Genomic DNA, 22,993 nt, shown 5'->3' with positions numbered 1-22,993 from the left:
CAACAGGTCCAGGGCTTAAGGAGTTTACATATGCCACAAAACGGTTGAAGCTCCTGTTAAAAAATTATGCTCCGAAATCAACTTCTGTCACCTTAGTGATACATTTTGGGATAGTACATAAGTTTAAAGCAGAAATCGGGGCACTTTTGAAATTTTAATTTTTGACCAAAATCGACAAGTCAGGGGCTTAGGGAATTTCTCATATGTCACAAAACTGTTGAAGCTCCTGTTCAAAAATTATGCTCCGAAATCAACTTCTGTCACCTTAGTGATACATTTTGGGATAGTACCTAAAGTTTAAAGCAGAAATTGGGGAACTTTTGAAATTTTCATTTTTGACCAAAATCAACAGGTCCGGGGCTTAGGGAATTTCTTATATGCCACAAAACGGTTGAAGCTCCTGTTCAAAAATGATGCTCCGAAATTAACTTCTGTCACCTTAGTGATACATTTTGGGATAGTACCTAAAGTTTAAAGCAGAAACAGGGGAACTTTTGAAAATTTCATTTTTGAACAAAATCAACAGGACCGGGGCTTAAGGAATTTCTCATATGCCAAAAACGGTTGAAGCTCCTGTTCAAAAATGATGCTCCAAAATCAACTTCTGTCACCTTAGTGATACATTTTGGGATAGTACCTAAAGTTTAAAGCAGAAACTGGGGAACTTTTGAAATTTTAATATTTGAACAAAATCGACAGGTGCGGGGCTTAGGGAATTTCTCATATGCCACAAAACTGTTGAAGCTCCTGTTCAAAAATTATGCTCCGAAATCAACTTCTGTCACCTTAGTGATACATTTTGGGATAGTACCTAAAGTTTAAAGCAGAAATCGGGGCACTTTTGAAATTTTCATTTTTGACCAAAATCAACAGGTCCGGGGCCTAAGGAATTTACATATGCCACAAAACGGTTGAAGCTCCTGTTCAAAAATGATGCTCCAAAATCAACTTCTGTCACCTTAGTGATACATTTTGGGATAGTACCTAAAGTTTAAAGCAGAAATTGGGGAACTTTTTATTTTTGACCAAAATCAACAGGTCCGGGGCTTAGGGAATTTCTCATATGCCACAAAACGGTTGAAGCTCCTGTTCAAAAATGATGCTCCAAAATCAACTTCTGTCACCTTAGTGATACATTTTGGGATAGTACCTAAAGTTTAAAGCAGAAATCGGGGCACTTTTGAAATTTTAATTTTTGAACAAAATCAACAGGTCCGGGGCTTAAGGAATTTCTCATATGCCACAAAACGGTTGAAGCTCCTGTTCAAAAATTATGCTCCGAAATCAACTTCTGTCACCTTAGTGATACATTTTGGGATAGTACCTAAAGTTTAAAGCAGAAATCGGGGCACTTTTGAAATTTTAATTTTTGAACAAAATCAACAGGTCCGGGGCTTAAGGAATTTCTCATATGCCACAAAACGGTTGAAGCTCCTGTTCAAAAATGATGCTCCGAAATCAACTTCTGTCACCTTAGTGATACATTTTGGGATAGTACCTAAAGTTTAAAGCAGAAATCGGGGCACTTTTGAAATTTTAATTTTTGACCAAAATCAACAGGTCCGGGGCTTAAGGAATTTACATATGCCACAAAACGGTTGAAGCTCCTGTTCAAAAATGATGCTCCGAAATCAACTTCTGTCACCTTAGTGATACATTTTGGGATAGTACCTAAAGTTTAAAGCAGAAACAGGGGAACTTTTGAAATTTTCATTTTTGAACAAAATCAACAGGACCGGGGCTTAAGGAATTTCTCATATGCCACAAAACGGTTGAAGCTCCTGTTCAAAAATTATGCTCCAAAATCAACTTCTGTCACCTTAGTGATACATTTTGGGATAGTACCTAAAGTTTAAAGCAGAAATTGGGGAACTTTTGACATTTTCATTTTTGACCAAAATCAACAGGTCTGGGGCTTAGGGAATTTCTCATATGCCACAAAACAGTTGAAGCTCCTGTTCAAAAATTATGCTCCGAAATCAACTTCTGTCACCTTAGTGATACATTTTGGGATAGTACCTAAAGTTTAAAGCAGAAATCAGGGCACTTTTGAAATTTTAATTTTTGAACAAAATCAACAGGTCCGAGGCTTAAGGAATTTCTCATATGCCACAAAACGGTTGAAGCTCCTGTTCAAAAATTATGCTCCGAAATCAACTTCTGTCACCTTAGTGATACATTTTGGGATAGTACCTAAAGTTTAAAGCAGAAATCGGGGCACTTTTGAAATTTTCATTTTTGACCAAAATCAACAGGTCCGGGGCTTAAGGAATTTACATATGCCACAAAACGGTTGAAGCTCCTGTTCAAAAATTATGCTCCGAAATCAACTTCTGTCACCTTAGTGATACATTTTGGGATAGTACATAAGTTTAAAGCAGAAATCGGGGCACTTTTGAAATTTTAATTTTTGACCAAAATCGACAAGTCAGGGGCTTAGGGAATTTCTCATATGTCACAAAACTGTTGAAGCTCCTGTTCAAAAATTATGCTCCGAAATCAACTTCTGTCACCTTAGTGATACATTTTGGGATAGTACCTAAAGTTTAAAGCAGAAATCGGGGCACTTTTGAAATTTTCATTTTTGACCAAAATCAACAGGTCCGGGGCTTAAGGAATTTACATATGCCACAAAACGGTTGAAGCTCCTGTTCAAAAATTATGCTCCGAAATCAACTTCTGTCACCTTAGTGATACATTTTGGGATAGTACATAAGTTTAAAGCAGAAATCGGGGCACTTTTGAAATTTTAATTTTTGACCAAAATCGACAAGTCAGGGGCTTAGGGAATTTCTCATATGTCACAAAACTGTTGAAGCTCCTGTTCAAAAATTATGCTCCGAAATCAACTTCTGTCACCTTAGTGATACATTTTGGGATAGTACCTAAAGTTTAAAGCAGAAATTGGGGAACTTTTGAAATTTTCATTTTTGACCAAAATCAACAGGTCCGGGGCTTAGGGAATTTCTTATATGCGACAAAACGGTTGAAGCTCCTGTTCAAAAATTATGCTCCGAAATCAACTTCTGTCACCTTAGTGATACATTTTGGGATAGTACCTAAAGTTTAAAGCAGAAATCGGGGCACTTTTGAAATTTTAATTTTTGAACAAAATCAACAGGTCCGGGGCTTAAGGAATTTCTCATATGCCACAAAACGGTTGAAGCTCCTGTTCAAAAATGATGCTCCGAAATCAACTTCTGTCACCTTAGTGATACATTTTGGGATAGTACCTAAAGTTTAAAGCAGAAATCGGGGCACTTTTGAAATTTTAATTTTTGACCAAAATCAACAGGTCCGGGGCTTAAGGAATTTACATATGCCACAAAACGGTTGAAGCTCCTGTTCAAAAATGATGCTCCGAAATCAACTTCTGTCACCTTAGTGATACATTTTGGGATAGTACCTAAAGTTTAAAGCAGAAACAGGGGAACTTTTGAAATTTTCATTTTTGAACAAAATCAACAGGACCGGGGCTTAAGGAATTTCTCATATGCCACAAAACGGTTGAAGCTCCTGTTCAAAAATTATGCTCCAAAATCAACTTCTGTCACCTTAGTGATACATTTTGGGATAGTACCTAAAGTTTAAAGCAGAAATTGGGGAACTTTTGACATTTTCATTTTTGACCAAAATCAACAGGTCTGGGGCTTAGGGAATTTCTCATATGCCACAAAACAGTTGAAGCTCCTGTTCAAAAATTATGCTCCGAAATCAACTTCTGTCACCTTAGTGATACATTTTGGGATAGTACCTAAAGTTTAAAGCAGAAATCAGGGCACTTTTGAAATTTTAATTTTTGAACAAAATCAACAGGTCCGAGGCTTAAGGAATTTCTCATATGCCACAAAACGGTTGAAGCTCCTGTTCAAAAATTATGCTCCGAAATCAACTTCTGTCACCTTAGTGATACATTTTGGGATAGTACCTAAAGTTTAAAGCAGAAATCGGGGCACTTTTGAAATTTTCATTTTTGACCAAAATCAACAGGTCCGGGGCTTAAGGAATTTACATATGCCACAAAACGGTTGAAGCTCCTGTTCAAAAATTATGCTCCGAAATCAACTTCTGTCACCTTAGTGATACATTTTGGGATAGTACATAAGTTTAAAGCAGAAATCGGGGCACTTTTGAAATTTTAATTTTTGACCAAAATCGACAAGTCAGGGGCTTAGGGAATTTCTCATATGTCACAAAACTGTTGAAGCTCCTGTTCAAAAATTATGCTCCGAAATCAACTTCTGTCACCTTAGTGATACATTTTGGGATAGTACCTAAAGTTTAAAGCAGAAATCGGGGCACTTTTGAAATTTTCATTTTTGACCAAAATCAACAGGTCCGGGGCTTAAGGAATTTACATATGCCACAAAACGGTTGAAGCTCCTGTTCAAAAATTATGCTCCGAAATCAACTTCTGTCACCTTAGTGATACATTTTGGGATAGTACATAAGTTTAAAGCAGAAATCGGGGCACTTTTGAAATTTTAATTTTTGACCAAAATCGACAAGTCAGGGGCTTAGGGAATTTCTCATATGTCACAAAACTGTTGAAGCTCCTGTTCAAAAATTATGCTCCGAAATCAACTTCTGTCACCTTAGTGATACATTTTGGGATAGTACCTAAAGTTTAAAGCAGAAATTGGGGAACTTTTGAAATTTTCATTTTTGACCAAAATCAACAGGTCCGGGGCTTAGGGAATTTCTTATATGCCACAAAACGGTTGAAGCTCCTGTTCAAAAATGATGCTCCGAAATCAACTTCTGTCACCTTAGTGATACATTTTGGGATAGTACCTAAAGTTTAAAGCAGAAAGAGGGGAACTTTTGAAATTTTCATTTTTGAACAAAATCGACAGGTCCGGGGCTTAGGGAATTTCTCATATGCTACAAAACTGTTGAAGCTCCTGTTCAAAAATGATGCTCCGAAATCAACTTCTGTCACCTTAGTGATACATTTTGGGATAGTACCTAAAGTTTAAAGCAGAAATCGGGGCACTTTTGAAATTTTCATTTTTGAAAAAAATCAACAGGACCGGGGCTTAAGGAATTTATCATATGCCAAAAACGGTTGAAGCTCCTGTTCAAAAATGATGCTCCAAAATCAACTTCTGTCACCTTAGTGATACATTTTGAGATAGTACCTAAAGTTTAAAGCAGAAACTGGGGAACTTTTGAAATTTTAATTTTTGAACAAAATCGACAGGTGCGGGGCTTAGGGAATTTCTCATATGCCACAAAACTGTTGAAGCTCCTGTTCAAAAATGATGCTCCGAAATCAACTTCTGTCACCTTAGTGATACATTTTTGGATAGTACCTAAAGTTTAAAGCAGAAATCGGGGCACTTTTGAAATTTTCATTTTTGACCAAAATCAACAGGTCCGGGGCTTAAGGAATTTACATATGCCACAAAACGGTTGAAGCTCCTGTTCAAAAATTATGCTCCGAAATCAACTTCTGTCACCTTAGTGATACATTTTGGGATAGTACCTAAAGTTTAAAGCAGAAATCGGGGCTCTTTTGAAATTTTCATTTTTGACCAAAATCAACAGGTCCGGGGCTTAAGGAATTTACATATGCCACAAAACGGTTGAAGCTCCTGTTAAAAAATTATGCTCCGAAATCAACTTCTGTCACCTTAGTGATACATTTTGGGATAGTACATAAGTTTAAAGCAGAAATCGGGGCACTTTTGAAATTTTAATTTTTGACCAAAATCGACAAGTCAGGGGCTTAGGGAATTTCTCATATGTCACAAAACGGTTGAAGCTCCTGTTCAAAAATGATGCTCCGAAATCAACTTCTGTCACCTTAGTGATACATTTTGGGATAGTACCTAAAGTTTAAAGCAGAAACAGGGGAACTTTTGAAATTTTCATTTTTGAACAAAATCAACAGGACCGGGGCTTAAGGAATTTCTCATATGCCAAAAACGGTTGAAGCTCCTGTTCAAAAATGATGCTCCGAAATCAACTTCTGTCACCTTAGTGATACATTTTGGGATAGTACCTAAAGTTTAAAGCAGAAACTGGGGAACTTTTGAAATTTTAATTTTTGAACAAAATCGACAGGTGCGGGGCTTAGGGAATTTCTCATATGCCACAAAACTGTTGAAGCTCCTGTTCAAAAATTATGCTCCGAAATCAACTTCTGTCACCTTAGTGATACATTTTGGGATAGTACCTAAAGTTTAAAGCAGAAATCGGGGCACTTTTGAAATTTTCATTTTTGACCAAAATCAACAGGTCCGGGGCTTAGGGAATTTCTCATATGCCACAAAACGGTTGAAGCTCCTGTTCAAAAATGATGCTCCAAAATCAACTTCTGTCACCTTAGTGATACATTTTGGGATAGTACCTAAAGTTTAAAGCAGAAATTGGGGAACTTTTGAAATTTTCATTTTTGACCAAAATCAACAGGTCCGGGGCTTAGGGAATTTCTCATATGCCACAAAACGGTTGAAGCTCCTGTTCAAAAATGATGCTCCAAAATCAACTTCTGTCACCTTAGTGATACATTTTGGGATAGTACCTAAAGTTTAAAGCAGAAATCGGGGCACTTTTGAAATTTTAATTTTTGAACAAAATCAACAGGTCCGGGGCTTAAGGAATTTCTCATATGCCACAAAACGGTTGAAGCTCCTGTTCAAAAATTATGCTCCGAAATCAACTTCTGTCACCTTAGTGATACATTTTGGGATAGTACCTAAAGTTTAAAGCAGAAATCGGGGCACTTTTGAAATTTTAATTTTTGAACAAAATCAACAGGTCCGGGGATTAAGGAATTTCTCATATGCCACAAAACGGTTGAAGCTCCTGTTCAAAAATTATGCTCCGAAATCAACTTCTGTCACCTTAGTGATACATTTTGGGATAGTACCTAAAGTTTAAAGCAGAAATCGGGGCACTTTTGAAATTTTAATTTTTGACCAAAATCAACAGGTCCGGGGCTTAGGGAATTTCACATATGCCACAAAACGGTTGAAGCTCCTGTTCAAAAATGATGCTCCGAAATCAACTTCTGTCACCTTAGTGATACATTTTGGGATAGTACCTAAAGTTTAAAGCAGAAATCGGGGCACTTTTGAAATTTTAATTTTTGACCAAAATCAACAGGTCCGGGGCTTAAGGAATTTACATATGCCACAAAACGGTTGAAGCTCCTGTTCAAAAATGATGCTCCGAAATCAACTTCTGTCACCTTAGTGATACATTTTGGGATAGTACCTAAAGTTTAAAGCAGAAACAGGGGAACTTTTGAAAATTTCATTTTTGAACAAAATAGACAGGTCCGGGGCTTAGGGAATTTCTCATATGCCACAAAACTGTTGAAGCTCCTGTTCAAAAATGATGCTCCGAAATCAACTTCTGTCACCTTAGTGATACATTTTGGGATAGTACCTAAAGTTTAAAGCAGAAACAGGGGAACTTTTGAAATTTTCATTTTTGAACAAAATCAACAGGACCGGGACTTAAGGAATTTCTCATATGCCAAAAACGGTTGAAGCTCCTGTTCAAAAATGATGCTCCAAAATCAACTTCTGTCACCTTAGTGATACATTTTGGGATAGTACCTAAAGTTTAAAGCAGAAACTGGGGAACTTTTGAAATTTTAATTTTTGAACAAAATCGACAGGTGCGGGGCTTAGGGAATTTCTCATATGCCACAAAACTGTTGAAGCTCCTGTTCAAAAATTATGCTCCGAAATCAACTTCTGTCACCTTAGTGATACATTTTGGGATAGTACCTAAAGTTTAAAGCAGAAATCGGGGCACTTTTGAAATTTTCATTTTTGACCAAAATCAACAGGTCCGGGGCCTAAGGAATTTACATATGCCACAAAACGGTTGAAGCTCCTGTTCAAAAATGATGCTCCAAAATCAACTTCTGTCACCTTAGTGATACATTTTGGGATAGTACATAAAGTTTAAAGCAGAAATTGGGGAACTTTTGAAATTTTCATTTTTGACCAAAATCAACAGGTCCGGGGCTTAGGGAATTTCTCATATGCCACAAAACGGTTGAAGCTCCTGTTCAAAAATGATGCTCCAAAATCAACTTCTGTCACCTTAGTGATACATTTTGGGATAGTACCTAAAGTTTAAAGCAAAAATCGGGGCACTTTTGAAATTTTAATTTTTAAACAAAATCAACAGGTCCAGGGCTTAAGGAATTTCTCATATGCCACAAAACGGTTGAAGCTCCTGTTCAAAAATTATGCTCCGAAATCAACTTCTGTCACCTTAGTGATACATTTTGGGATAGTACCTAAAGTTTAAAGCAGAAATCGGGGCACTTTTGAAATTTTAATTTTTGAACAAAATCAACAGGTCCGGGGCTTAAGGAATTTCTCATATGCCACAAAACGGTTGAAGCTCCTGTTCAAAAATTATGCTCCGAAATCAACTTCTGTCACCTTAGTGATACATTTTGGGATAGTACCTAAAGTTTAAAGCAGAAATCGGGGCACTTTTGAAATTTTAATTTTTGACCAAAATCAAAAGGTCCGGGGCTTAGGGAATTTCTCATATGCCACAAAACGGTTGAAGCTCCTGTTCAAAAATGATGCTCCGAAATCAACTTCTGTCACCTTAGTGATACATTTTGGGATAGTACCTAAAGTTTAAAGCAGAAATCGGGGCACTTTTGAAATTTTCATTTTTGACCAAAATCAACAGGTCCGGGGCTTAAGGAATTTACATATGCCACAAAACGGTTGAAGCTCCTGTTCAAAAATTATGCTCCAAAATCAACTTCTGTCACCTTAGTGATACACTTTGGGATAGTACCTAAAGTTTAAAGCAGAAATCGGGGCACTTTTGAAATTTTCATTTTTGACCAAAATCAACAGGTCCAGGGCTTAAGGAATTTACATATGCCACAAAACGGTTGAAGCTCCTGTTCAAAAATTATGCTCCGAAATCAACTTCTGTCACCTTAGTGATACATTTTGGGATAGTACATAAGTTTAAAGCAGAAATCGGGGCACTTTTGAAATTTTAATTTTTGACCAAAATCGACAAGTCAGGGGCTTAGGGAATTTCTCATATGTCACAAAACTGTTGAAGCTCCTGTTCAAAAATTATGCTCCGAAATCAACTTCTGTCACCTTAGTGATACATTTTGGGATAGTACCTAAAGTTTAAAGCAGAAATTGGGGAACTTTTGAAATTTTCATTTTTGACCAAAATCAACAGGTCCGGGGCTTAGAGAATTTCTCATATGCCACAAAACGGTTGAAGCTCCTGTTCAAAAATGATGCTCCGAAATCAACTTCTGTCACCTTAGTGATACATTTTGGTATAGTACCTAAAGTTTAAAGCAGAAACAGGGGAACTTTTGAAATTTTCATTTTTGAACAAAATAGACAGGTCCGGGGCTTAGGGAATTTCTCATATGCCACAAAACTGTTGAAGCTCCTGTTCAAAAATGATGCTCCGAAATCAACTTCTGTCACCTTAGTGATACATTATGGGATAGTACCTAAAGTTTAAAGCAGAAATCGGGGCACTTTTGAAATTTTCATTTTTGAACAAAATCAACAGGACCGGGGCTTAAGGAATTTCTCATATGCCACAAAACGGTTGAAGCTCCTGTTCAAAAATTATGCTCCAAAATCAACTTCTGTCACCTTAGTGATACATTTTGGGATAGTACCTAAAGTTTAAAGCAGAAATTGGGGAACTTTTGACATTTTCATTTTTGACCAAAATCAACAGGTCCGGGGCTTAGGGAATTTCTCATATGCCACAAAACGGTTGAAGCTCCTGTTCAAAAATTATGCTCCGAAATCAACTTCTGTTACCTTAGTGATACATTTTGGGATAGTACCTAAAGTTTAAAGCAGAAATCAGGGCACTTTTGAAATTTTAATTTTTGAACAAAATCAACAGGTCCGGGGCTTAAGGTATTTCTCATATGCCACAAAACGGTTGAAGCTCCTGTTCAAAAATTATGCTCCAAAATCAACTTCTGTCACCTTAGTGATACATTTTGGGATAGTACATAAGTTTAAAGCAGAAATCGGGGCACTTTTGAAATTTTAATTTTTGACCAAAATCGACAAGTCAGGGGCTTAGGGAATTTCTCATATGTCACAAAACTGTTGAAGCTCCTGTTCAAAAATTATGCTCCGAAATCAACTTCTGTCACCTTAGTGATACATTTTGGGATAGTACCTAAAGTTTAAAGCAGAAATTGGGGAACTTTTGAAATTTTCATTTTTGACCAAAATCAACAGGTCCGGGGCTTAGGGAATTTCTTATATGCCACAAAACGGTTGAAGCTCCTGTTCAAAAATGATGCTCCGAAATCAACTTCTGTCACCTTAGTGATACATTTTGGGATAGTACCTAAAGTTTAAAGCAGAAACAGGGGAACTTTTGAAATTTTCATTTTTGAACAAAATCAACAGGACCGGGGCTTAAGGAATTTCTCAGATGCCAAAAACGGTTGAAGCTCCTGTTCAAAAATGATGCTCCAAAATCAACTTCTGTCACCTTAGTGATACATTTTGGGATAGTACCTAAAGTTTAAAGCAGAAACTGGGGAACTTTTGAAATTTTAATTTTTGAACAAAATCGACAGGTGCGGGGCTTAGGGAATTTCTCATATGCCACAAAACTGTTGAAGCTCCTGTTCAAAAATTATTCTCCGAAATCAACTTCTGTCACCTTAGTGATACATTTTGGGATAGTACCTAAAGTTTAAAGCAGAAATCGGGGCACTTTTGAAATTTTCATTTTTGACCAAAATCAACAGGTCCGGGGCCTAAGGAATTTACATATGCCACAAAACGGTTAAAGCTCCTGTTCAAAAATGATGCTCCAAAATCAACTTCTGTCACCTTAGTGATACATTTTGGGATAGTACCTAAAGTTTAAAGCAGAAATCGGGGCACTTTTGAAATTTTAATTTTTGACCAAAATCAACAGTTCCGGGGCTTAAGGAATTTACATATGCCACAAAACGGTTGAAGCTCCTGTTCAAAAATGATGCTCCGAAATCAACTTCTGTCACCTTAGTGATACATTTTGGGATAGTACCTAAAGTTTAAAGCAGAAATCGAGGCACTTTTGAAATTTTAATTTTTGACCAAAATCAACAGGTCCGGGGCTTAGGGAATTTCTCATATGCCACAAAACTGTTGAAGCTCCTGTTCAAAAATGATGCTCCGAAATCAACTTCTGTCACCTTAGTGATACATTTTGGGATAGTACCTAAAGTTTAAAGCAGAAATCGAGGCACTTTTGAAATTTTAATTTTTGACCAAAATCAACAGGTCCGGGGCTTAGGGAATTTCTCATATGCCACAAAACGGTTGAAGCTCCTGTTCAAAAATGATGCTCCGAAATCAACTTCTGTCACCTTAGTGATACATTTTGGGATAGTACCTAAAGTTTAAAGCAGAAATCGGGGCACTTTTGAAATTTTAATTTTTGACCAAAATCAACAGGTCCGGGGCTTAAGGAATTTACATATGCCACAAAACGGTTGAAGCTCCTGTTCAAAAATTATGCTCCGAAATCAACTTCTGTCACCTTAGTGATACATTTTGGGATAGTACATAAGTTTAAAGCAGAAATCGGGGCACTTTTGAAATTTTAATTTTTGACCAAAATCGACAAGTCAGGGGCTTAGGGAATTTCTCATATGCCACAAAACGGTTGAAGCTCCTGTTCAAAAATTATGCTCCGAAATCAACTTCTGTTACCTTAGTGATACATTTTGGGATAGTACCTAAAGTTTAAAGCAGAAATCGGGGCACTTTTGAAATTTTAATTTTTGACCAAAATCAACAGGTCCGGGGCTTAAGGAATTTACATATGCCACAAAACGGTTGAAGCTCCTGTTCAAAAATGATGCTCCGAAATCAACTTCTGTCATCTTAGTGATACATTTTGGGATAGTAACTAAAGTTTAAAGCAGAAATTGGGGAACTTTTGAAATTTTCATTTTTTACCAAAATCAACAGGTCCGGGGCTTAGGGAATTTCTCATATGCCACAAAACGGTTGAAGCTCCTGTTCAAAAATGATGCTCCGAAATCAACTTCTGTCACCTTAGTGATACATTTTGGGATAGTACCTAAAGTTTAAAGCAGAAATCGGGGCACTTTTGAAATTTTCATTTTTGACCAAAATCAACAGGTCCGGGGCTTAAGGAATTTACATATGCCACAAAACAGTTGAAGCTCCTGTTCAAAAATTATGCTCCGAAATCAACTTCTGTCACCTTAGTGATACATTTTGGGATAGTACCTAAAGTTTAAAGCAGAAACAGGGGCACTTTTGAAATTTTAATTTTTGACCAAAATCGACAGGTCTGGGGCTTAGGGAATTTCTCATATGCCACAAAACTGTTGAAGCTCCTGTTCAAAAATGATGCTCCGAAATCAACTTCTGTCACCTTAGTGATACATTTTGGGATAGTACCTAAAGTTTAAAGCAGAAATCGGGGCACTTTTGAAATTTTCATTTTTGAACAAAATCAACAGGACCGGGGCTTAAGGAATTTCTCATATGCCAAAAACGGTTGAAGCTCCTGTTCAAAAATTATGCTCCAAAATCAACTTCTGTCACCTTAGTGATACATTTTGGGATAGTACCTAAAGTTTAAAGCAGAAACTGGGGAACTTTTGAAATTTTAATTTTTGAACAAAATCGACAGGTGCGGGGCTTAGGGAATTTCTCATATGCCACAAAACTGTTGAAGCTCCTGTTCAAAAATGATGCTCCGAAATCAACTTCTGTCACCTTAGTGATACATTTTGGGATAGTACCTAAAGTTTAAAGCAGAAATCGGGGCACTTTTGAAATTTTCATTTTTGAACAAAATCAACAGGACCGGGGATTAAGGAATTTCTCATATGCCACAAAACGGTTGAAGCTCCTGTTCAAAAATTATGCTCCAAAATCAACTTCTGTCACCTTAGTGATACATTTTGGGATAGTACCTAAAGTTTAAAGCAGAAATTTGGGAACTTTTGACATTTTCATTTTTGACCAAAATCAACAGGTCCGGGGCTTAGGGAATTTCTCATATGCCACAAAACGGTTGAAGCTCCTGTTCAAAAATTATGCTCCGAAATCAACTTCTGTTACCTTAGTGATACATTTTGGGATAGTACCTAAAGTTTAAAGCAGAAATCGGGGCACTTTTGAAATTTTAATTTTTGAACAAAATCAACAGGTCCGGGGCTTAGGGAATTTCTCATATGCCACAAAACGGTTGAAGCTCCTGTTCAAAAATGATGCTCCGAAATCAACTTCTGTCACCTTAGTGATACATTTTGGGATAGTACCTAAAGTTTAAAGCAGAAATCGGGGCACTTTTGAAATTTTCATTTTTGACCAAAATCAACAGGTCCGGGGCTTAGGGAATTTCTCATATGCCACAAAACGGTTGAAGCTCCTGTTCAAAAATTATGCTCCGAAATCAACTTCTGTTACCTTAGTGATACATTTTGGGATAGTACCTAAAGTTTAAAGCAGAAATCGGGGCACTTTTGAAATTTTAATTTTTGAACAAAATCAACAGGTCCGGGGCTTAAGGAATTTACATATGCCACAAAACGGTTGAAGCTCCTGTTCAAAAATTATGCTCCGAAATCAACTTCTGTCATCTTAGTGATACATTTTGGGATAGTACCTAAAGTTTAAAGCAGAAACAGGGGAACTTTTGAAATTTTCATTTTTGAACAAAATCGACAGGTCCGGGGCTTAGGGAATTTCTCATATGCCACAAAACTGTTGAAGCTCCTGTTCAAAAATGATGCTCCGAAATCAACTTCTGTCACCTTAGTGATACATTTTGGGATAGTACCTAAAGTTTAAAGCAGAAACAGGGGAACTTTTGAAATTTTCATTTTTGAACAAAATAGACAGGTCCGGGGCTTAGGGAATTTCTCATATGCCACAAAACTGTTGAAGCTCCTGTTCAAAAATGATGCTCCGAAATCAACTTCTGTCACCTTAGTGATACATTTTGGGATAGTACATAAGTTTAAAGCAGAAATCGGGGCACTTTTGAAATGTTAATTTTTGACCAAAATCGACAAGTCAGGGGCTTAGGGAATTTCTCATATGCCACAAAACGGTTGAAGCTCCTGTTCAAAAATGATGCTCCGAAATCAACTTCTGTCACCTTAGTGATACATTTTGGGATAGTACCTAAAGTTTAAAGCAGAAACAGGGGAACTTTTGAAATTTTCATTTTTGAACAAAATCAACAGGACCGGGACTTAAGGAATTTCTCATATGCCAAAAACGGTTGAAGCTCCTGTTCAAAAATGATGCTCCAAAATCAACTTCTGTCACCTTAGTGATACATTTTGGGATAGTACCTAAAGTTTAAAGCAGAAACTGGGGAACTTTTGAAATTTTAATTTTTGAACAAAATCGACAGGTGCGGGGCTTAGGGAATTTCTCATATGCCACAAAACTGTTGAAGCTCCTGTTCAAAAATTATGCTCCGAAATCAACTTCTGTCACCTTAGTGATACATTTTGGGATAGTACCTAAAGTTTAAAGCAGAAATCGGGGCACTTTTGACATTTTCATTTTTGACCAAAATCAACAGGTCCGGGGCCTAAGGAATTTACATATGCCACAAAACGGTTAAAGCTCCTGTTCAAAAATGATGCTCCAAAATCAACTTCTGTCACCTTAGTGATATATTTTGGGATAGTACCTAAAGTTTAAAGCAGAAATCGGGGCACTTTTGAAATTTTAATTTTTGACCAAAATCAACAGTTCCGGGGCTTAAGGAATTTACATATGCCACAAAACGGTTGAAGCTCCTGTTCAAAAATGATGCTCCGAAATCAACTTCTGTCACCTTAGTGATACATTTTGGGATAGTACCTAAAGTTTAAAGCAGAAATCGAGGCACTTTTGAAATTTTAATTTTTGACCAAAATCAACAGGTCCGGGGCTTAGGGAATTTCTCATATGCCACAAAACTGTTGAAGCTCCTGTTCAAAAATGATGCTCCGAAATCAACTTCTGTCACCTTAGTGATACATTTTGGGATAGTACCTAAAGTTTAAAGCAGAAATCGAGGCACTTTTGAAATTTTAATTTTTGACCAAAATCAACAGGTCCGGGGCTTAGGGAATTTCTCATATGCCACAAAACGGTTGAAGCTCCTGTTCAAAAATGATGCTCCGAAATCAACTTCTGTCACCTTAGTGATACATTTTGGGATAGTACCTAAAGTTTAAAGCAGAAATCGGGGCACTTTTGAAATTTTAATTTTTGACCAAAATCAACAGGTCCGGGGCTTAAGGAATTTACATATGCCACAAAACGGTTGAAGCTCCTGTTCAAAAATTATGCTCCGAAATCAACTTCTGTCACCTTAGTGATACATTTTGGGATAGTACATAAGTTTAAAGCAGAAATCGGGGCACTTTTGAAATTTTAATTTTTGACCAAAATCGACAAGTCAGGGGCTTAGGGAATTTCTCATATGCCACAAAACGGTTGAAGCTCCTGTTCAAAAATTATGCTCCGAAATCAACTTCTGTTACCTTAGTGATACATTTTGGGATAGTACCTAAAGTTTAAAGCAGAAATCGGGGCACTTTTGAAATTTTAATTTTTGACCAAAATCAACAGGTCCGGGGCTTAAGGAATTTACATATGCCACAAAACGGTTGAAGCTCCTGTTCAAAAATGATGCTCCGAAATCAACTTCTGTCATCTTAGTGATACATTTTGGGATAGTAACTAAAGTTTAAAGCAGAAATTGGGGAACTTTTGAAATTTTCATTTTTTACCAAAATCAACAGGTCCGGGGCTTAGGGAATTTCTCATATGCCACAAAACGGTTGAAGCTCCTGTTCAAAAATGATGCTCCGAAATCAACTTCTGTCACCTTAGTGATACATTTTGGGATAGTACCTAAAGTTTAAAGCAGAAATCGGGGCACTTTTGAAATTTTCATTTTTGACCAAAATCAACAGGTCCGGGGCTTAAGGAATTTACATATGCCACAAAACGGTTGAAGCTCCTGTTCAAAAATTATGCTCCGAAATCAACTTCTGTCACCTTAGTGATACATTTTGGGATAGTACCTAAAGTTTAAAGCAGAAACAGGGGCACTTTTGAAATTTTAATTTTTGACCAAAATCGACAGGTCTGGGGCTTAGGGAATTTCTCATATGCCACAAAACTGTTGAAGCTCCTGTTCAAAAATGATGCTCCGAAATCAACTTCTGTCACCTTAGTGATACATTTTGGGATAGTACCTAAAGTTTAAAGCAGAAATCGGGGCACTTTTGAAATTTTCATTTTTGAACAAAATCAACAGGACCGGGGCTTAAGGAATTTCTCATATGCCAAAAACGGTTGAAGCTCCTGTTCAAAAATTATGCTCCAAAATCAACTTCTGTCACCTTAGTGATACATTTTGGGATAGTACCTAAAGTTTAAAGCAGAAACTGGGGAACTTTTGAAATTTTAATTTTTGAACAAAATCGACAGGTGCGGGGCTTAGGGAATTTCTCATATGCCACAAAACTGTTGAAGCTCCTGTTCAAAAATGATGCTCCGAAATCAACTTCTGTCACCTTAGTGATACATTTTGGGATAGTACCTAAAGTTTAAAGCAGAAATCGGGGCACTTTTGAAATTTTCATTTTTGAACAAAATCAACAGGACCGGGGATTAAGGAATTTCTCATATGCCACAAAACGGTTGAAGCTCCTGTTCAAAAATTATGCTCCAAAATCAACTTCTGTCACCTTAGTGATACATTTTGGGATAGTACCTAAAGTTTAAAGCAGAAATTTGGGAACTTTTGACATTTTCATTTTTGACCAAAATCAACAGGTCCGGGGCTTAGGGAATTTCTCATATGCCACAAAACGGTTGAAGCTCCTGTTCAAAAATTATGCTCCGAAATCAACTTCTGTTACCTTAGTGATACATTTTGGGATAGTACCTAAAGTTTAAAGCAGAAATCGGGGCACTTTTGAAATTTTAATTTTTGAACAAAATCAACAGGTCCGGGGCTTAGGGAATTTCTCATATGCCACAAAACGGTTGAAGCTCCTGTTCAAAAATGATGCTCCGAAATCAACTTCTGTCACCTTAGTGATACATTTTGGGATAGTACCTAAAGTTTAAAGCAGAAATCGGGGCACTTTTGAAATTTTCATTTTTGACCAAAATCAACAGGTCCGGGGCTTAGGGAATTTCTCATATGCCACAAAACGGTTGAAGCTCCTGTTCAAAAATTATGCTCCGAAATCAACTTCTGTTACCTTAGTGATACATTTTGGGATAGTACCTAAAGTTTAAAGCAGAAATCGGGGCACTTTTGAAATTTTAATTTTTGAACAAAATCAACAGGTCCGGGGCTTAAGGAATTTCTCATATGCCACAAAACGGTTGAAGCTCCTGTTCAAAAATTATGCTCCGAAATCAACTTCTGTCACCTTAGTGATACATTTTGGGATAGTACCTAAAGTTTAAAGCAGAAATCGGGGCACTTTTGAAATTTTAATTTTTGACCAAAATCAACAGGTCCGGGGCTTAAGGAATTTCTCATATGCCACAAATCGGTTGAAGCTCCTGTTCAAAAATTATGCTCCGAAATCAACTTCTGTCACCTTAGTGATACATTTTGGGATAGTACCTAAAGTTTAAAGCAGAAATCGAGGCACTTTTGAAATTTTAATTTTTGACCAAAATCAACAGGTCCGGGGCTTAGGGAATTTCTCATATGCCACAAAACGGTTGAAGCTCCTGTTCAAAAATGATGCTCCGAAATCAACTTCTGTCACCTTAGTGATACATTTTGGGATAGTACCTAAAGTTTAAAGCAGAAATCGGGGCACTTTTGAAATTTTAATTTTTGACCAAAATCAACAGGTCCGGGGCTTAAGGAATTTACATATGCCACAAAACGGTTGAAGCTCCTGTTCAAAAATTATGCTCCGAAATCAACTTCTGTCACCTTAGTGATACATTTTGGGATAGTACATAAGTTTAAAGCAGAAATCGGGGCACTTTTGAAATTTTAATTTTTGACCAAAATCGACAAGTCAGGGGCTTAGGGAATTTCTCATATGTCACAAAACTGTTGAAGCTCCTGTTCAAAAATTATGCTCCGAAATCAACTTCTGTCACCTTAGTGATACATTTTGGGATAGTACCTAAAGTTTAAAGCAGAAATCGGGGCACTTTTGAAATTTTAATTTTTGACCAAATCAACAGGTCCGGGGCTTAGGGAATTTCTCATATGCCACAAAACGGTTGAAGCTCCTGTTCAAAAATGATGCTCCGAAATCAACTTCTGTCATCTTAGTGATACATTTTGGGATAGTACCTAAAGTTTAAAGCAGAAACAGGGGAACTTTTGAAATTTTCATTTTTGAACAAAATCGACAGGTCCGGGGCTTAGGGAATTTCTCATATGCCACAAAACTGTTGAAGCTCCTGTTCAAAAATGATGCTCCGAAATCAACTTCTGTCACCTTAGTGATACATTTTGGGATAGTACCTAAAGTTTAAAGCAGAAACAGGGGAACTTTTGAAATTTTCATTTTTGAACAAAATAGACAGGTCCGGGGCTTAGGGAATTTCTCATATGCCACAAAACTGTTGAAGCTCCTGTTCAAAAATGATGCTCCGAAATCAACTTCTGTCACCTTAGTGATACATTTTGGGATAGTACATAAGTTTAAAGCAGAAATCGGGGCACTTTTGAAATGTTAATTTTTGACCAAAATCGACAAGTCAGGGGCTTAGGGAATTTCTCATATGCACAAAACGGTTGAAGCTCCTGTTCAAAAATGATGCTCCGAAATCAACTTCTGTCACCTTAGTGATACATTTTGGGATAGTACCTAAAGTTTAAAGCAGAAACAGGGGAACTTTTGAAATTTTCATTTTTGAACAAAATCAACAGGACCGGGACTTAAGGAATTTCTCATATGCCAAAAACGGTTGAAGCTCCTGTTCAAAAATGATGCTCCAAAATCAACTTCTGTCACCTTAGTGATACATTTTGGGATAGTACCTAAAGTTTAAAGCAGAAACTGGGGAACTTTTGAAATTTTAATTTTTGAACAAAATCGACAGGTGCGGGGCTTAGGGAATTTCTCATATGCCACAAAACTGTTGAAGCTCCTGTTCAAAAATTATGCTCCGAAATCAACTTCTGTCACCTTAGTGATACATTTTGGGATAGTACCTAAAGTTTAAAGCAGAAATCGGGGCACTTTTGAAATTTTCATTTTTGACCAAAATCAACAGGTCCGGGGCCTAAGGAATTTACATATGCCACAAAACGGTTAAAGCTCCTGTTCAAAAATGATGCTCCAAAATCAACTTCTGTCACCTTAGTGATACATTTTGGGATAGTACCTAAAGTTTAAAGCAGAAATCGGGGCACTTTTGAAATTTTAATTTTTGACCAAAATCAACAGTTCCGGGGCTTAAGGAATTTACATATGCCACAAAACGGTTGAAGCTCCTGTTCAAAAATGATGCTCCGAAATCAACTTCTGTCACCTTAGTGATACATTTTGGGATAGTACCTAAAGTTTAAAGCAGAAATCGAGGCACTTTTGAAATTTTAATTTTTGACCAAAATCAACAGGTCCGGGGCTTAGGGAATTTCTCATATGCCACAAAACTGTTGAAGCTCCTGTTCAAAAATGATGCTCCGAAATCAACTTCTGTCACCTTAGTGATACATTTTGGGATAGTACCTAAAGTTTAAAGCAGAAATCGAGGCACTTTTGAAATTTTAATTTTTGACCAAAATCAACAGGTCCGGGGCTTAGGGAATTTCTCATATGCCACAAAACGGTTGAAGCTCCTGTTCAAAAATGATGCTCCGAAATCAACTTCTGTCACCTTAGTGATACATTTTGGGATAGTACCTAAAGTTTAAAGCAGAAATCGGGGCACTTTTGAAATTTTAATTTTTGACCAAAATCAACAGGTCCGGGGCTTAAGGAATTTACATATGCCACAAAACGGTTGAAGCTCCTGTTCAAAAATTATGCTCCGAAATCAACTTCTGTCACCTTAGTGATACATTTTGGGATAGTACATAAGTTTAAAGCAGAAATCGGGGCACTTTTGAAATTTTAATTTTTGACCAAAATCGACAAGTCAGGGGCTTAGGGAATTTCTCATATGCCACAAAACGGTTGAAGCTCCTGTTCAAAAATTATGCTCCGAAATCAACTTCTGTTACCTTAGTGATACATTTTGGGATAGTACCTAAAGTTTAAAGCAGAAATCGGGGCACTTTTGAAATTTTAATTTTTGACCAAAATCAACAGGTCCGGGGCTTAAGGAATTTACATATGCCACAAAACGGTTGAAGCTCCTGTTCAAAAATGATGCTCCGAAATCAACTTCTGTCATCTTAGTGATACATTTTGGGATAGTAACTAAAGTTTAAAGCAGAAATTGGGGAACTTTTGAAATTTTCATTTTTTACCAAAATCAACAGGTCCGGGGCTTAGGGAATTTCTCATATGCCACAAAACGGTTGAAGCTCCTGTTCAAAAATGATGCTCCGAAATCAACTTCTGTCACCTTAGTGATACATTTTGGGATAGTACCTAAAGTTTAAAGCAGAAATCGGGGCACTTTTGAAATTTTCATTTTTGACCAAAATCAACAGGTCCGGGGCTTAAGGAATTTACATATGCCACAAAACGGTTGAAGCTCCTGTTCAAAAATTATGCTCCGAAATCAACTTCTGTCACCTTAGTGATACATTTTGGGATAGTACCTAAAGTTTAAAGCAGAAACAGGGGCACTTTTGAAATTTTAATTTTTGACCAAAATCGACAGGTCTGGGGCTTAGGGAATTTCTCATATGCCACAAAACTGTTGAAGCTCCTGTTCAAAAATGATGCTCCGAAATCAACTTCTGTCACCTTAGTGATACATTTTGGGATAGTACCTAAAGTTTAAAGCAGAAATCGTGGCACTTTTGAAATTTTCATTTTTGAACAAAATCAACAGGACCGGGGCTTAAGGAATTTCTCATATGCCAAAAACGGTTGAAGCTCCTGTTCAAAAATTATGCTCCAAAATCAACTTCTGTCACCTTAGTGATACATTTTGGGATAGTACCTAAAGTTTAAAGCAGAAACTGGGGAACTTTTGAAATTTTAATTTTTGAACAAAATCGACAGGTGCGGGGCTTAGGGAATTTCTCATATGCCACAAAACTGTTGAAGCTCCTGTTCAAAAATGATGCTCCGAAATCAACTTCTGTCACCTTAGTGATACATTTTGGGATAGTACCTAAAGTTTAAAGCAGAAATCGGGGCACTTTTGAAATTTTCATTTTTGAACAAAATCAACAGGACCGGGGATTAAGGAATTTCTCATATGCCACAAAACGGTTGAAGCTCCTGTTCAAAAATTATGCTCCAAAATCAACTTCTGTCACCTTAGTGATACATTTTGGGATAGTACCTAAAGTTTAAAGCAGAAATTTGGGAACTTTTGACATTTTCATTTTTGACCAAAATCAACAGGTCCGGGGCTTAGGGAATTTCTCATATGCCACAAAACGGTTGAAGCTCCTGTTCAAAAATTATGCTCCGAAATCAACTTCTGTTACCTTAGTGATACATTTTGGGATAGTACCTAAAGTTTAAAGCAGAAATCGGGGCACTTTTGAAATTTTAATTTTTGAACAAAATCAACAGGTCCGGGGCTTAGGGAATTTCTCATATGCCACAAAACGGTTGAAGCTCCTGTTCAAAAATGATGCTCCGAAATCAACTTCTGTCACCTTAGTGATACATTTTGGGATAGTACCTAAAGTTTAAAGCAGAAATCGGGGCACTTTTGAAATTTTCATTTTTGACCAAAATCAACAGGTCCGGGGCTTAGGGAATTTCTCATATGCCACAAAACGGTTGAAGCTCCTGTTCAAAAATTATGCTCCGAAATCAACTTCTGTTACCTTAGTGATACATTTTGGGATAGTACCTAAAGTTTAAAGCAGAAATCGGGGCACTTTTGAAATTTTAATTTTTGAACAAAATCAACAGGTCCGGGGCTTAAGGAATTTCTCATATGCCACAAAACGGTTGAAGCTCCTGTTCAAAAATTATGCTCCGAAATCAACTTCTGTCACCTTAGTGATACATTTTGGGATAGTACCTAAAGTTTAAAGCAGAAATCGGGGCACTTTTGAAATTTTCATTTTTGACCAAAATCAACAGGTCCGGGGCTTAGGGAATTTCTCATATGCCACAAAACGGTTGAAGCTCCTGTTCAAAAATTATGCTCCGAAATCAACTTCTGTTACCTTAGTGATACATTTTGGGATAGTACCTAAAGTTTAAAGCAGAAATCGGGGCACTTTTGAAATTTTAATTTTTGAACAAAATCAACAGGTCCGGGGCTTAAGGAATTTCTCATATGCCACAAAACGGTTGAAGCTCCTGTTCAAAAATTATGCTCCGAAATCAACTTCTGTCACCTTAGTGATACATTTTGGGATAGTACCTAAAGTTTAAAGCAGAAATCGGGGCACTTTTGAAATTTTAATTTTTGACCAAAATCAACAGGTCCGGGGCTTAAGGAATTTCTCATATGCCACAAATCGGTTGAAGCTCCTGTTCAAAAATTATGCTCCGAAATCAACTTCTGTCACCTTAGTGATACATTTTGGGATAGTACCTAAAGTTTAAAGCAGAAATCGAGGCACTTTTGAAATTTTAATTTTTGACCAAAATCAACAGGTCCGGGGCTTAGGGAATTTCTCATATGCCACAAAACGGTTGAAGCTCCTGTTCAAAAATGATGCTCCGAAATCAACTTCTGTCACCTTAGTGATACATTTTGGGATAGTACCTAAAGTTTAAAGCAGAAATCGGGGCACTTTTGAAATTTTAATTTTTGACCAAAATCGACAAGTCAGGGGCTTAGGGAATTTCTCATATGTCACAAAACTGTTGAAGCTCCTGTTCAAAAATTATGCTCCGAAATCAACTTCTGTC

This window comes from Pseudophryne corroboree, chromosome 9 (genome assembly GCF_028390025.1).
Source record: "Pseudophryne corroboree isolate aPseCor3 chromosome 9, aPseCor3.hap2, whole genome shotgun sequence".
NCBI classification, from domain to species: domain Eukaryota; kingdom Metazoa; phylum Chordata; class Amphibia; order Anura; family Myobatrachidae; genus Pseudophryne; species Pseudophryne corroboree.
Note: the sequence above shows the minus strand (reverse complement) of the source record.